Source organism: Lactuca virosa, chromosome 8 (genome assembly GCF_052849685.1).
Source record: "Lactuca virosa cultivar CGN04683 chromosome 8, Lactuca_virosa_CGN04683_v6, whole genome shotgun sequence".
NCBI lineage: Eukaryota > Viridiplantae > Streptophyta > Magnoliopsida > Asterales > Asteraceae > Lactuca > Lactuca virosa.
In genome coordinates, this window is record NC_136433.1 from 293292202 (window position 1) to 293307571 (window position 15370).

The following is a 15370-nucleotide window of genomic DNA, read 5'->3' on the forward strand; positions in this document are numbered from 1 at the left end:
ATGTTTTCTAGGATTTTTCTAAAACAGTGTAGAATAGTAAAAATCTAGATAACAGCTTATAACTTTCATCACACTTTGTAACGTGTTGAGCAAAGTGTTAATATTTGAAGATTTCATATTTTACATGTGTTTCTTGTTGTGGTATAATTATATAACAGAAAATACTCACTGAATTGTAAGAATCCTCCATTATTACCATTAGTACAAAAATAAGGCATGATAACACATAGTTATATTTTGCTATACATTCGACTTACATAGAAAAGGGTCCTTATACATCACAAACAAACACGCTAGAACTATAATAGGTATAGTTTAGGTTCACTACCACTACCACCATTTGATAAACTATAATATGCATAATTCAGGTTCACTATCACTACCACTATTTGGTGAATTATGATATGTATAGTTTATGTTCACTACCACTACCACTATTTGATAAACTATAATATGCATAATTCATGATCACTATCACTACCACTATTTAGTGAATTATGATATGTATAGTTTATGTCCACTACCACTACTTGACGAATTATGAGAAGCATAGTCTCGGTCTTTGGTTTTTAAGACTACATTCTATCTAGCATTGTTAGTTTTCAGCCATAATTACTAAGTGTATATGCTAGAGTTATATAGAACTTAGTCATGATCGACTTAGAATTGGTGGGTCCACTTTATTTCCTGTTCCTTGTTTGGTTGTGGGCCTATGAAAGACCCATTACATTCAACGGTCTATTTAACTTAAATTTTATATAACTTATATACACTTAGAGATTATAGAAGGAAACTATAGGAAATTCTAGGATGCACTATTTATTAATATAGAAACTTACGATTCACTCTTTAAGGAAAATATCGGATTTTCTTTGGAAACATATCTCTATTAAGACTACATTACGTCTAGAATTGTTAGGCTTTAGTTATAATTGCTAAGTGTATATGCTAGAGTTATATAAGAATCTAGTCACAATCGACTTAGAATTGGTGGGCCCGCCTCATCTCCTGTTCCTTGTTTGGTTGTGGACCTAGGGCAGACCCATTATATTCAACGGTTTATTTAACTTAAATTTTATATAACTTATATACACTGGGCAATTGTAGAAGGAATCTATGTTTCCCTCTAGGGTTCATTATCGCATAACATAGAAGCATTCATTTCACTAAATAAAGAAAATATTGGATTTTCTGGAAACATACTTTGTCGCTTTTACAAGGAAAACGGTTTCTTTCTCAAACAAAACTCTTATGAACTCACCAACTTAATTGTTGACACTTTTTCAAAACTACTTGTATTCTCAGCAAATCAGTGAAACAGGAAAACCAACAACATTTTGAGGATGGGACGATAGATCGTCAAATAGTTCATTTTGTCATCATAATGTAATTGATTTTGAAACATGTAAACTTATTCTATGGTGTAACCTTTTCAATTATATTTATGATGGTTGTATTTACTTTGAGCACTATTATACTCGTTGTTGTGATACTATACATGAAGTCCTCCACCCCCGGATGTTTCCGCCATCCTTGGTTTGGGGGTGTGACAGCAACTTTCCTGATGTCTTCCCCGAAGATCTCCCAGGAATTCCTCCCGAGCGTCAAGTCGAGTTTCGTATCGAATTAATCCCCGGAGCTACTCCCGTATCTAAATCGCCTTATCGTTTAGCGCTGGCAGAAATGCAAGAGTTATCCAGCCAACTCAATGAGCTGATCAGCAAAGGATTCATAAGGCCGAGTTCCTCACCCTGGGGAGCTCCGATCTTATTTGTGAAAAAGAAAGATGGATCCTTTCGGATGTGCAGTGACTACCGAGAGCTGAACAAGCTGACCATCAAAAACCGTTATCCCTTACCCAGGATCGAGGATCTCTTCGACCAACTTCAGGGAGCCAGTTACTTTTCAAAGATAGATCTAAGATCAGGGTACCATCAGTTGCGGGTTCACGAGAATGATGTGCCCAAAACAGCATTTCGAACTCGCTATGGACATTACGAATTTGTAGTAATGCCCTTTGGTATAACCAACGCACCGGTAGTGTTCATGGACCTGATGAATCGAGTGTGCCGATCTTTCCTAGACAAGTTCGTGATCGTGTTCATCGATGATATACTTGTCTATTCTCGGAGTGAGAACGATCATAAACAGCACTTGAGGCACGTGCTGGAAACATTAAGGACGGAGAAGCTATACGCCAAATTTTCAAAGTGTGAGTTCTGGATCAGGAAGGTAACTTTCCTTGGTCACGTGGTTAGCGAGGAGGGCATACACGTGGACCCTTCCAAAATCAAAGCGACTGAGAATTGGTCTGCACCAAAGACACCCATAGAAATCCGGCAATTCTTGGCTCTCGCAGGCTATTATCGCAGGTTCATCCAAACTTCTCCAGAATCGCTAAGCCTTTAACTACCCTGACACAGAAAGGTGTAACCTTTAGTTGGGGAGTCAAGCAAGACACTGCGTTTCAAACATTGAAGCAGGCCTTATGCAGCGCACCTATCTTGTCCCTGCCCGAAGGAACGGAAGACTTCGTTGTCTAATGTGATGCATCCAATCAGGGCCTAGGCTGTGTGCTCATGCAATGAGGAAAGGTTATCGCCTATGCCTCAAGCTAGTTGAAAACACACGAGGTCAATTACACAACTCACGATATAGAGTTGGGAGCAGTGGTCTTTGCATTAAAGATCTGGAGACACTATCTCTATGGAACCAAGTGCACCATCTTCATCGACCATAAGAGCTTGCAGCACATCTTTGATCAGAAGGAGTTAAACATGAGACAATGGCGATGGGTAGAGCTACTCAGTGACTACGAGTGCGAAATTCGCTACCATCCCGGCAAGGCCAATGTAGTAGCAGATGCCCTCAGTCGGAAGGAGTATTCAGGGCGAAAGGTGAAAGCATTAACGATGACCATTCATTCCCATTTATCCGCGCAAATCAGAGAGGCTCAGCTGGAAGCCTTGAAACCAGAGAAAGTGGCGGATAAAGCCTTGCGGGGAATGGACAAGAACTTAGAGGTTAAGGGAGACGGAGTGTACTATTTCATGAACCGGATCTGGACCCCAAAGTACGGCGGGTATAGGGAGGTTGTCATAAATGAGGCTCACAAGTCAAGATACTCTGTTCACCCAGGTTCAGATAAGATGTATCTGGATCTCAAACATCTCTACTGGTGGCCAAACATGAAAGCGGAAATTGCAACCTTCGTGGGAAAGTGCTTGACTTGCGCCAAGGTGAAGGTGGAATATCAAAAGCCCTCAGGTTTACTTTAGCAGCCAGAAATACCTGAGTGTAAGTTGGAAAGGATAACGATGGATTTTATCACCAAGTTGCCCAGATCTCCGAGTGGGCACGACGCCATCTGGGTAATTGTCGATCGGTTGACGAAGTCCGCCCACTTCCTGCCAATCAAAGAAAATTTCAAGATGGAGAGACTCACACGGATCTACATTCGAGAGATAGTTCGCCTTCATGGGGTACCTGTATCCATTATCTCCGACCGAGATAGCAGGTTTACCTCGAGATTTTGGCAATCACTACAGAAGGCTCTTGGAACTAAATTGGATATGAGCACGACTTATCATCCTCAGACAGATGGACTGAGTGAGAGAACAATTCGGACATTGGAAGATATGTTGAGAGCCTGTGTCATCGACTTCGGCATGTCATGGGACACTCATCTTCCTTTGGTCGAATTTTACTACAACAACAACTACCATACCAGCATCAAGGATGCGCCGTTTGAAGCCCTCAATGGCCGTAAGTGCAGATCCCCTCTGTGCTGGGCGGAAGTGGGTGACACGCAGCTAGTCAAGGGCCAAGTTCCCGACATCACTCTCACTGGTCCTGAGATCATCCGAGAGACAACTGAAAAGATCGTACAAATCCGGGAACGACTAAAAGCCTCACGAGATAGACAAAAGAGCTACGCCGATAAGAGACGAAAACCCTTGGAATTCCAGGTTGGTGACTGTGTCCTTTTGAAGGTCTCACCATGGAAAGGGATGATACGTTTCGGAAAACGTGGAAAGCTAAACCCAAGGTACATTGGGCCATTCGAGATCCTTTATAGGACCGGTCCCGTAGCATACAAACTCCAGTTACCCTGAGAACTCAGCAACGTCCATCCCGTCTTCTACGTGTCCAATCTAAAGAAGTCCCTGTCCGACGAGACACTTGTGATTCCTCTCGACGAGATCGAATTGGACGAGGGTCTACACTTTGTGGAAGAACCTGTTGAAATCATGGACCGGGAAGTCAAACGTACGAAGCAGAGCCGCATCCTGATAGTGAAGGTTCGCTGGAATGCCAAGCGAGGTCCTGAATTCACTTGGGAGCACGAGGATTCAATGAAGCAGAAGTACCCTCACCTCTTTGCAAATTCATGATTTGTACTCTATTCTTGAATTTCGGGTCGAAATTCCCTCTAACGGGGGGATGATGTGATAACCCGGAACTTCTATCATGTACGCTTAGTCAATTCAATCAATATTCAACTTGTTTTGTTTATTTCTGGTATTGTTTATGGGTTCATTTAAGTGTTCTAAGCTTGAATTTGACCAAGGTTGAGATTAGGAATGAGACAGCATGTCACATAGTGAGAAAACCGGGCCATACACACCTCTTGGAGGAGTGTACGGCCGTACACATGGGTGTGCGGCCGCACACCCACATCTTGGCCACACACTCACTTTTTGACAGCTTTCTCTCCCCTATATAAAGGGTAGACTCTTTCCCCCTTCATTCTTTTCACTCCTTGGCAGCAAACTACTCTATTCTCTCAAGTTCTCCAACCTTGAACCCTCCAAAGCTTCAATAACGTGAGTACTTCATCCTCTAGGTTGCAATCCATGAAAGACCACTCTATCTAAGCCTTAAGTGTGCCAAATTGACATTTCTTCGTGTTTGGAAGTGAGTGCGGCCGCACACCCTTAAAACACCCTCCAAAGTGAGGGTTTGACTTCCATATTCGAGATAGACTGGCCCCTAGCCTTGTTGCACCTTGGAATGGACATTTTGGACATCATCTTGTGGGGTGTACGACCACACACACCTGTGTACGGCCTCACACACCCTTGTGTGACCACACACTCAAGTGTGCGACTACACACCCTAGTGTGCGACCACACACTCATCATGGGGCCGCAAACCCACTTCTAGGACCCTTAACTTGCACTACAATTGAGTATAGACCTAGAACACTTCGTGGATGCAAGTATGGACCTTGAGAACACTTCAAAGGCATCTTCTTTCATGAGCGTACGGCCGCACACCCATTGGACCGCACACCAATGGCCGCACACACACTCAAGGTGGCCATACACTCCTCATACTCAATCCTACAAGGTTCTACCACTTGGTGCAAGTAGTTCCAAGTCCCTAGAGTGATTCTCTATGGTATTTAATAGGGAAATACCTTCATTTGACTCTTATGTGTATCACTACATGTTATTAGGATCAAATTGAGTTCGAGGTTTCACTCGTCACTCCGCATCACGTACCTGTATTTTGTTCAAACCACTCGCTCAAGGTGAGTTCATACCCCTACACTTTTACTGGTTTTATAACGTTTTCAGGGGGAGAATACAAGCTAAACCATAAATGCTTTTGTAAATTAATACAAAGAGCTTTTAACAAATATAAAACTCATGCAATTCTCATACTTTAACCCTTTTGTACTATGTTGAGCATAAGGGAAGTTTTTCAACTTATCACTAAATTGCATAGTTTTCCGGACTCGATATTCACTACGCTATACATGCAAACTATAATCGATATAGTTTGGGATTTTCGAAACATAACAAGTACAGAAACTTTCACTACTAAACATATATGACAGATTTAGTTATAGTTTACATCACAACGTGAACATGGCATTCATAACTGTAATTGTCACTACATACGGTATACATACGGATTTCACTATGGTATAACGCTACAACACTACATGTAAACTAGATTGTACGATACTATGAGGCTCTACTTCAACACTGTACCCTTAGGTGTACAGGGATAAATCCTATCATAGTATAACCAGAGTCTCCTGGAGGGAGAGCGTGAGATTTGTGAATAGATCTATTCGGGACTGACAATCCCACACCCGAACTGCTATCTACAGTTAGGCAGGCACGCCTGGGGTGACAAATGTCATTTAACTCAACGCCTGAAGAACGTTGGAAAGGTCTCTAGTCATATCAAGTATGGTTATACGACTCACGATACATATAAATCACCTTTAGTTTGCAAGTTCGCACTCTTCAACAGTTTTATTTATACTAAATAGAACTATTACACACTACAACTGGAGAATTTCCAGGGTTTTCAAACAGAACCGATCATACAATGGTTTCACGTACGAAATACTTATACATCATGATTAGCATTAGCTAGTCACATGAAGTATTATTTTCACATATCACTACACTTTTCAGTAACAAACATTCATGGTTTTATACAGAATTGAAAACACTACATTTTCACTAAAGAAAATATCGGATTTTTGTGGAACTATACGAACAACTTTCCAAGCTCATCAACAAGTTTTCATTACAAAATACCGCTGATGAACTCACCAGCTTTATGCTGGTATTTTTCAAACTGCTTGTATTCTCAGGAAATCAGTAGACAGGTACCTGCTGGATTTTTGAGAAGCTGGAGCAATAAGAGTCTTATGTTTATATTTTACATACTATTTGATGTAATTCAAACAAGTTTCAAACTGATGTAAACATTTTCATATATGTATTCACTGTAATGGTTGTGTTGCTATGATTGCTATTATACATTGGTTGTGATGCTATACATGACGTCCTCCACCCCAGAACGTTTCCGCTATTCCGGTTTTGGGGTGTGACATAAACCGAGAGCGTGCATAAAGAGAACGCCCAAATCTGACATCGTATAAAGAAGTTATGATTTTTCTAAGTTTCGACTTAGCAGTATGCAACCCAAAACTCGAAATTTAGATCGAGTGATTTTTAGCCGAAACAATCTAAACGGTAATCGAAGATATCGTCGATAATAGTGCAGCGATAAAAAGACAGGCGAAAACGGACGTCAGATGAAGAAGTTATGAATTTTTAACGGACTTTTCCTGTCCAGGCCTGTTAAAAATATAACTTTAAAAATAAATTCAAAAGTAGCCGACGGAGTCTATAAATAACGTCAAAAACAGAGCTCGTATGCGTAAGATAAGAATTTTATAAGTTTGGTAATTCGGAGTACGCCCAGCATACTCGTGTTCATGGTATGAGTTGAGCCACGTAGCCTACTCCATCGCATGGTCGACACGTGAATGTAGCTCCGATGCATACGAGATGATCCACCTGTACACCCCGCGTACGAGGGGTACGCCCCGTGTAGTGGACCGCCTCGCAGTACGCCCAGCGTACGAGGACATTACGCCCAGCGTAACCCTGATGTTCAGGCACTATAAATAGAACTCAAGGCGGCCCGATTTTTGTTTAGTTTCTTTACATCTCTCACCCTTATACTCTCTCCTAAATTTCAAGAAATACCCCCGAAGCCTAGTGTATCGTCCTAGCACCCGAAGCAATTTCCAGAGCCCCGAAGATCCCGAGAAAAAGAGTTTTCGAGCCGAAACTCTGCCCACGCGAAGCCCGGTTTTTGAGAAATCACCCCGATTTCATCTGAAAAGATTAGTTTAAGAGACGAGGTGCTGCCCAATTATCGTCTTAACAAGTGAGTGTATAGTCACTTTCATCTTACACATAAATATGAAGTATTTTCTATAAAATACGTGCTATGTGTAATTACATTATTTGTCTATTTGAAATGAGTGTTGAATAGATATTTTATACAAGTTTTAAACTGTATATTTATATTTATCTACAAATATGTTGGGTAAAACATGGGTAGATGAAATAGTTGATGTGTGTTAAAATGATGAGAGGCCTCGATGTTGTTGTTGTTGTTGTAGTCATCTAGCGGAGTATCGATGATGACCACGGACCTTTCTAGACAGTCCAGTGGAACGCTGGCAGGTTCGCAACCTGTAGGTGTTGGTGAACTATCTGGAAACCTTATGTCTTTAGGATTCTAAGCGTACGACTACGATATTAAAACTAGCATGTAAACGTTTCGGAGTGATAAGGAGAATTTAAATATCTATCGCGGATAAAATCTAAATTCGCCTTATTTGGTGTATAGATTATAATGGCAAGAACTCGAAGTGGAGCTGGAGATGCAAACAGAAACCAACAACCTCAATCCCAAGTGATGGAACAGGTGCCCATAACAGGAGCTGCACCAGAACCCATCACCATGGCTGGAGTACAAGCCATGATTCAGAAAATGATGGCTGAACAAAAGGAGGAAATCAGGCAAATATTGCTGAACAACAGGAGTGAACCCTCAATTCCTGTTGAACAACCGGAATTAAATGACGATAAATCTGAGGAAGGAAATTATAGTGGATCTGTTGGTCAAACTGAACCGCCTGTGGTTAGGAGAAATAACCACGAGGATGGAGTGGAGAGAAATGGATGCAAGTATAAAGACTTTATGACTTGCAAGCCATCAACACTCTGGGGAAGACCCTAAGCCCTAATGAGCCACTGCAACTGACTTGGGTAGAATTCTTGGTGCAATTCCAGTGCAAGTACTGCTCGGCCCAAAATGTGATTGGGCTAGAAAACCAATTCCTAACACTGAAGAAGGGAAGTATCACCATTGATGAATACACAAATAACTTCACATACAAAATGGAGTTTGCTTTGCGTATTGTCCCAGAGCTGACGAAAATAGAAATGTACGCAAAGGGACTTCCATGGGAGTATGCAGTGCCAGTGCATCAGACACTTACTTTGGAGGCAGCTATCTAAGCTGCCAAGTATGTTGAAGATATGATTAAAGGGAGAGCCGCCAACAAGGTTGAAGTTGGCGAAAAGAGAAAGTTTGAGGGAACTTCAGGTTCCAATAAAAAGAAAAAGTTCTCGAAGTCTGGTTCGAGAAAATTTGGAGGAGGAGCCGAAGCGAAATGGTGTGACAAGTGTAAGAAGAAACATGTTGGGAATTGTAACGAGGAAGTCACTTGTTACAAATTAGGAAAGCCTGGGCATTATGCCAATGAATGCACCTTTAATAAGAAAGTCTGCTATGAGTGCAATGTAGAGGGGCACATTTTGAAGGATTTCCCGAAGAAGAAGGATGCAGCAAAGCCCAATCTCCCACCAAAGCCAAAATCCAGAGCTTTCCAGATGACACTGGAAGCTGCAAAGGATGCGGTGGATGTTGCATCAGGTACCTTTCTTGTAAATGGATTGTCTGCCAATTCATTGTTTGATTCCGGAGCGAATTACTCCTTTATATCACATAAATTTGGTAAAAGACTAGCAATGCCTATAGAAAAACTTGATGATGCCCTAATTGTAGAAGTTGCTAGTGGCAAATTCATACCTGTTAGCGATTGTATTAGGAATGTCGTCATCGACGTGAACGGAAACGAATTCCTTAAGAAGCTGTTGCCCATTGAGTTGAATGGTTTCGACATCGTTCTAGGGATGGATTGGCTTAGCGCCAATGATGCCGAAATACTGTGCAAGAAAAAGATAGTAAGGGTAAACCCGCCTGGAAAAAGAATCGTTTATGGTATATGGAGATAAGCGCAGAGTAAATTCTGGAATCATTTCTTTAATGAAATCCGGAAAATGTTTATCTAAAGGATGCACCTCATACTTGACATTCGTGATCGATGCTAAGAAGGAGAAAAAGGATGTGCAAAGTATACCAATGGTGTTAATATCTGGAAGTTTTTCCTGAAAATCTTCCTTGATTGCCCCCTAATATACAAGTGGAGTTTAGAATAGACTTGTTACTAGGACCAACACCAATAGCAAAAGCCTCATATCGATTAGCACCAATGGAGATGAAGGAGCTTATGACACAACTTCAGGAATTATTGGACAAATGTTTCATTAGACCTAGTTTATCACCCTGGGGAGCTCCGGTGTTATTCGTGAAGAAGAAAGATGGGAGCATGAGAATGTGTATAGATTACAGAGAGCTGAACAAGACAACAATAAAGAACAAGTACCCGTTGCCAAGGATTGAAGACCTGTTCGATTAGTTGCAAGGTTCGAGCTATTTCTCAAAGATCGATCTTAGGTCAGGATATCATCAGCTAAAGGTAAGAGAGCATGATATTGAGAAGACTTTGTTCAGAACAAGATATGGACACTATGAGTTCTTCGTTATGTCGTTTGGACTAACCAATGCTCCAGCAGCTTTCATGGATTTGATGAATAGGGTTTGTAAACCATTCCTCGATAAATCCGTGATAGTGTTCATAGATGATATTTTGATTTATTCAAAAAGCAAGTAGGAGCATGACAAGCATCTGCGTGAAGTGCTAGAAGTTCTGAAAAAGGAGAAGCTGTATGCAAAGTTCTCCAAATGTGAATTTTGGATTCAAGAAGTCCAATTTTTGGGTCATGTGGTTAACCAAGAAGGGATAATGGTTGACCCAGCGAAGATTGAAGCTGTGATGAAGTGAGAACAACCAAAGAGTCCTACGGAGATCCGAAGCTTTCTAGGATTATCTGGATATTATCGAAGATTTATCCAAGGCTTTTCTTTGATAGCTGCTCCATTGACAGCTTTGATCCATAAGGGAGCTACTTATGCTTGGAGTGAGAAGCATAAGGAAGCATTCGAGAAGCTAAAGAAGAAATTATGTGAAGCACCGATTCTTTCTTTACCTGAAGGAGTTGATGACTTCACAGTTTCTAGCAATGCATCTGGAGTTGGGTTAGGTTGTGTTCTGACGCAAAGGGATAAAGTAATAGCATATGCATCGAGCCAACTGAAAAAGCATGAAAAGAACTACCCCACTCATGATTTGGAGTTGGCAGCGGTAGTATTCACCCTAAAGATATGGAGGCATTATCTTTATGGCACTAATTGTAAACTTTTCACTGATCATAAGAGTCTTCAATATCGCTTTAATCAGAAGGAATTGAACATGAGGCAACGACGCTGGCTGGAGTTACTGAAGGACTACGACTGTGAGATACTTTACCACCCTGGTAAAGCAAATGTTGTTGCTAATGCTCTCAGTCGGAAGGTAAACCTTGAAAAGAAAAGGGCAAGAGCGTTGAGAATTGAAATTTTCTCAATAATTGTGGAAAGTATAAAGAAAGCTCAAGACGAAGCTTCAGAGAAAAATGACCGAAAGGAAGAACGTTTGGGCAAAACGTTAGTGTTCGGTACAAACAACCATGGGTTGAAGGTATTCCAAGATAGGAGTTGGGTACCTAATATGGGAGGAATAAGAGATCTTCTGATGGAAGAAGCTCACAAGTCCATGTATTCGATTCATCCCGGCAGCACGAAAATGTATAGGGATTTGAAACCCTACTACTGGTGGACGACGATGAAACTCGATGTTGCAAAGTATGTGGCTGAGTGTGTGACATATGCGAGGGATAAGGCACAATATCATAAACCGTATGGGAGTTTAGAACCTTTACCTGTACCCATGGGTAAATGGGAAGACATCACCATGGATTTTGTGACTAAACTGCCCAGAACAAAAAGCGGTCACGACATGATTTGGGTTGTCGTTGATCGATTCACAAAAAGTGCATATTTCATAGCAGCCAATGAGAAGTGGACTATGGAAAAGCTTGCTAATGCTTATGTGAAGGAGCTAGTGAGACTTCATGGTGTTCCCCTGACGATTGTGTCAGATCGCCACAGTCATTTCACGTCAAGGTTTTGGAGAAGTCTACAAGAGGAATTGGGTACGAAATTGTGTCTAAGTACAGCCTACCATCTGCAAACCGATGGTTAGAGCGAACGAACGGTTCAAACATTGGAGGATATGCTACGAGCATGTACCCTGGAATTCCAAGGTAACTGGGATGAACATTTACCTCTGGTCGAATTTTCCTATAATAATAGTTTCCACTCAAGCATCAAGATGGCACCTTACCAAGCTTTGTATGGAGAAAAGTGTCGAACGCCGTCGTGTTGGCTGGAAGCTGGGGAAAAGCAGTTTATGGGACCTGAAATAGTCCATCAGACTGCTGAAAAGTTGAAAGTGATTAGGGAAAGGATGTTAGCAGCTGAAGATCGTCAAAAGAGCTATGCTGACAAGAAAAGACAACCGATAACATTCGAAGTTGGAGATTCAGTTTTACTTAAAGTCTCGCCGTGGAAGGGACTTATAAGATTTCGTAAAAGGTGAAAGTTGAGTCAAGGGTTTATTGGACCGTTTAAAGTTCTTCAGAGGATTGGGAACCAAGTTTACAAGCTAGAATTACCAGAAGAACTAGATGATATTCATAACACCTTCCATGTGTGTTATTTGAGGAAGTTCACGGGAGATGTACCCGATATCATTCCAATTTCTGAATTAAGATTTGGATGAAAGCAAGAGGTTAATTGAAGAACTGGAGGCAATCATTGACCATAAGACTAAGAAGTTACGATGCAAGATGGTCGATTTAGTGTTTGTGCGATGGAAACATACGAATGGGCCAAATCTCACCTGGGAAACGGAGAGTGACGTGATGAGTCGCTATCCACATTTGTTTGCTGATGTGTGATTCCGAGGACGGAATCATCCTAAGGGGGAGAGAATTGTAACGCCCGTGTTTCTAGGCTAGGCATTAATAATGATGTATTAGTCTAGGTCAACCTTTGTAATTTGTTTTGAAATAATAAATTGTATTATTTGAGTATTATGTGTTTTATGCTTAATTATTTTGATATAATGAATTAAGAATAAAAATATGCGTCGAAAATAAATATTCGATAAACCCAATATCTATGAAGGAAGTTGTAGTGGTCGTGACAAGGATTCCGGATATATAAAGAATGCCGAAATCCGAGTTATAACGAAGAAGTTATGACATGTCGAAGTTTCGCGACAAAACCGGTACGACACTGCGTGACGTAAATAGTGAATTTACGATAGAATGATTTTTAGCCTTAGCGATCTAAATGAAAGTCGTAGTATTCGTTAAACCGAGAGCGTGCATAAAAAGAATGCCCAAATCTGACTTCGTATGAAGAAGTGATGATTTTTCTAAGTTTCGACTTAGCAGTATGCAGCCCAAAACTCGAAATTTAGATCGAGTGATTTTTATCCGAAACAATCTAAACGAGAATCGAAGATCTCGTTGATATTAGTGCAACGGTAAAAAGACAGGCGAAAACGGACGTCGGATGAAGAAGTTATGAATTTTTAACGGACTTTTCCTGTCCCGGCCTGTTAATAATATAACTTTAAAAATAAATTCAAAATTAGCCGACGAAGTCTAAATGAAAGTTGTAGAGCATAGTCTCACCTACGCGTGGATATAAATAACGTCAAAAACGAAGCTCGTATGCGAAAAATACGAATTTTAGAAGTTTGGAAATTCGGAGTACGCTCAGCGTACAGGAGTATGCCCAGCGTACTCGTGTTCATGTTCTGAGTTGGGCCACGTAGCCTACTCCATCGCATGGTCGACACGTGAATGTAGCTCCGATGCTTCCGAGATGATCCACCCATACACCCCGCGTACGAGGGGTACGCCCCGCGTAGTGGACCGCCTCGCAGTACGCCCAACGTACGAGGACATTATGCCCAGCATAACCCTGATGTTCAGCCACTATAAATAGAACTCAAGGCTGCCCGATTTTTGTTTACTTTCTTTACATCTCTCACCCTTATACTCTCTCCTAAATTGCAAGAAATACCCCCAAAGCCTAGTGTATCGTCCTAGCACCCGAAGCAAGTTGCAGAGCCCCGAAGATCCCGAGAAAAAGAGTTTTCGAGCCGAAACTCTGCCCACGCGAAGCCCGGTTTTTGAGAAATCACCCCGGTTTCAACTGAAAAGATGATTTTAAGAGACGAGGTGCTGCCCAATTATCGTCTTAACAAGTGAGTGTAGAGTCACTTCCATTTTACACATAGATATGGAGTATTTTCTATAAAATACGTGCTATGTGTAATTACATTGTTTGTCTATTTGAAATGAGTGCGGAATAGATATTTTATACAAGTTTTAAACTATATATTTATATTTATCTACAAATATGTTAGGTAAAACATGGGTAGATGAAATAGTTGATGTGTGTTAAAATGATGAGAGGCCTCGATTTTGTTGTTGTTGTTGTAGTCATCTAGCGGAGTATAGATGACGACTACGGACCTTTCTAGACAGTCCAGTGGAACGCTAGCAGGTTCACAACCTGTAGGTGTTGGTGAACTATATGTTCACTGGTGTACTCCATCCCCCTCATGGTTGCCTTATTTGACATAAATTGATGAGGAATCCCTAAAGCATTATTGCCACCCCGATGAAAATCCTTAGACTAGGTCCCTTATGATAGGTGTTTAGGGACGTAAAGTGAGGATAACGGGAACGGGTAATCAGGGGTATTGTTGGTTGATGAAATTAATAAATTTATTTTTGGTTGATAAATTTAATAAATTTATTATTATTTGTGGGTTGAAAACCCTATATCCTCACCAGGCTCCCAAGCCTGACCCACTCAGCTTTTTATATTACAAGTAGTGGACCCCGAGCATAGTCGGATGATGATGAGAGATTTTTGGATTATAGGCTAGTTGTTGTAAATAACTGTTGTAAGGCTTATAATATACTGTTTATGCTTTTGGTCTGTATCGGAACATGACATCCCGATGTTTTGATATATAATGAAAATATATATTTCTTTAAGAAATGTTTTGATAAATTTTTATCATATTTGTTTTGGGGACAAATTCCGCAACATCTTTTAAAAAGATTACTCTGATTTTATTTTAAAAGCATAAATTAAATCGGTCTTTTTTGGCCGAGAAATTTGGGGATGTCACAGAAACCCTTCCGGTTATTATTTCAACTCACTTAACCGAATGTGAAGAAGAGCAACTCCTTAAGGTGTTGAAGGAGCACAAAGAAGCCATGGGTTGGAAAATCACGGATATTAAAGGATTGAGCCTCGCCACTTGTATACACAAGATCTTGATGGAGGATGAATGCAAGCCGAGTCGAGATGCACAAAGAAGATTGAACCTGCCTATGATGGAAGTGGTCAAGAAATAAATATTGAAGCTCCTTGATGAGAGAATGATCTACTCAATCTCGGATAGCAAGTGGGTGAGCCCGGTGCAAGTTGTGCCAAAGAAGACGGGAATCACAGTAGTCGAGAACAACAAAGGTATGATGGTCCCCACCCGCGTGCAAAACGGGTGGAGAGTATGTATTGACTACCGCAAACTCAATGCAAGCACAAGAAGATATTATTTTCCATTGCCTTTCATTAACCAAATGTTAGAAAGGTTGGCTGGGAAATCACATTATTGTTGTCTAGACGGGTATTCCGGTTTTCACCAAATCCCGGTGGCACC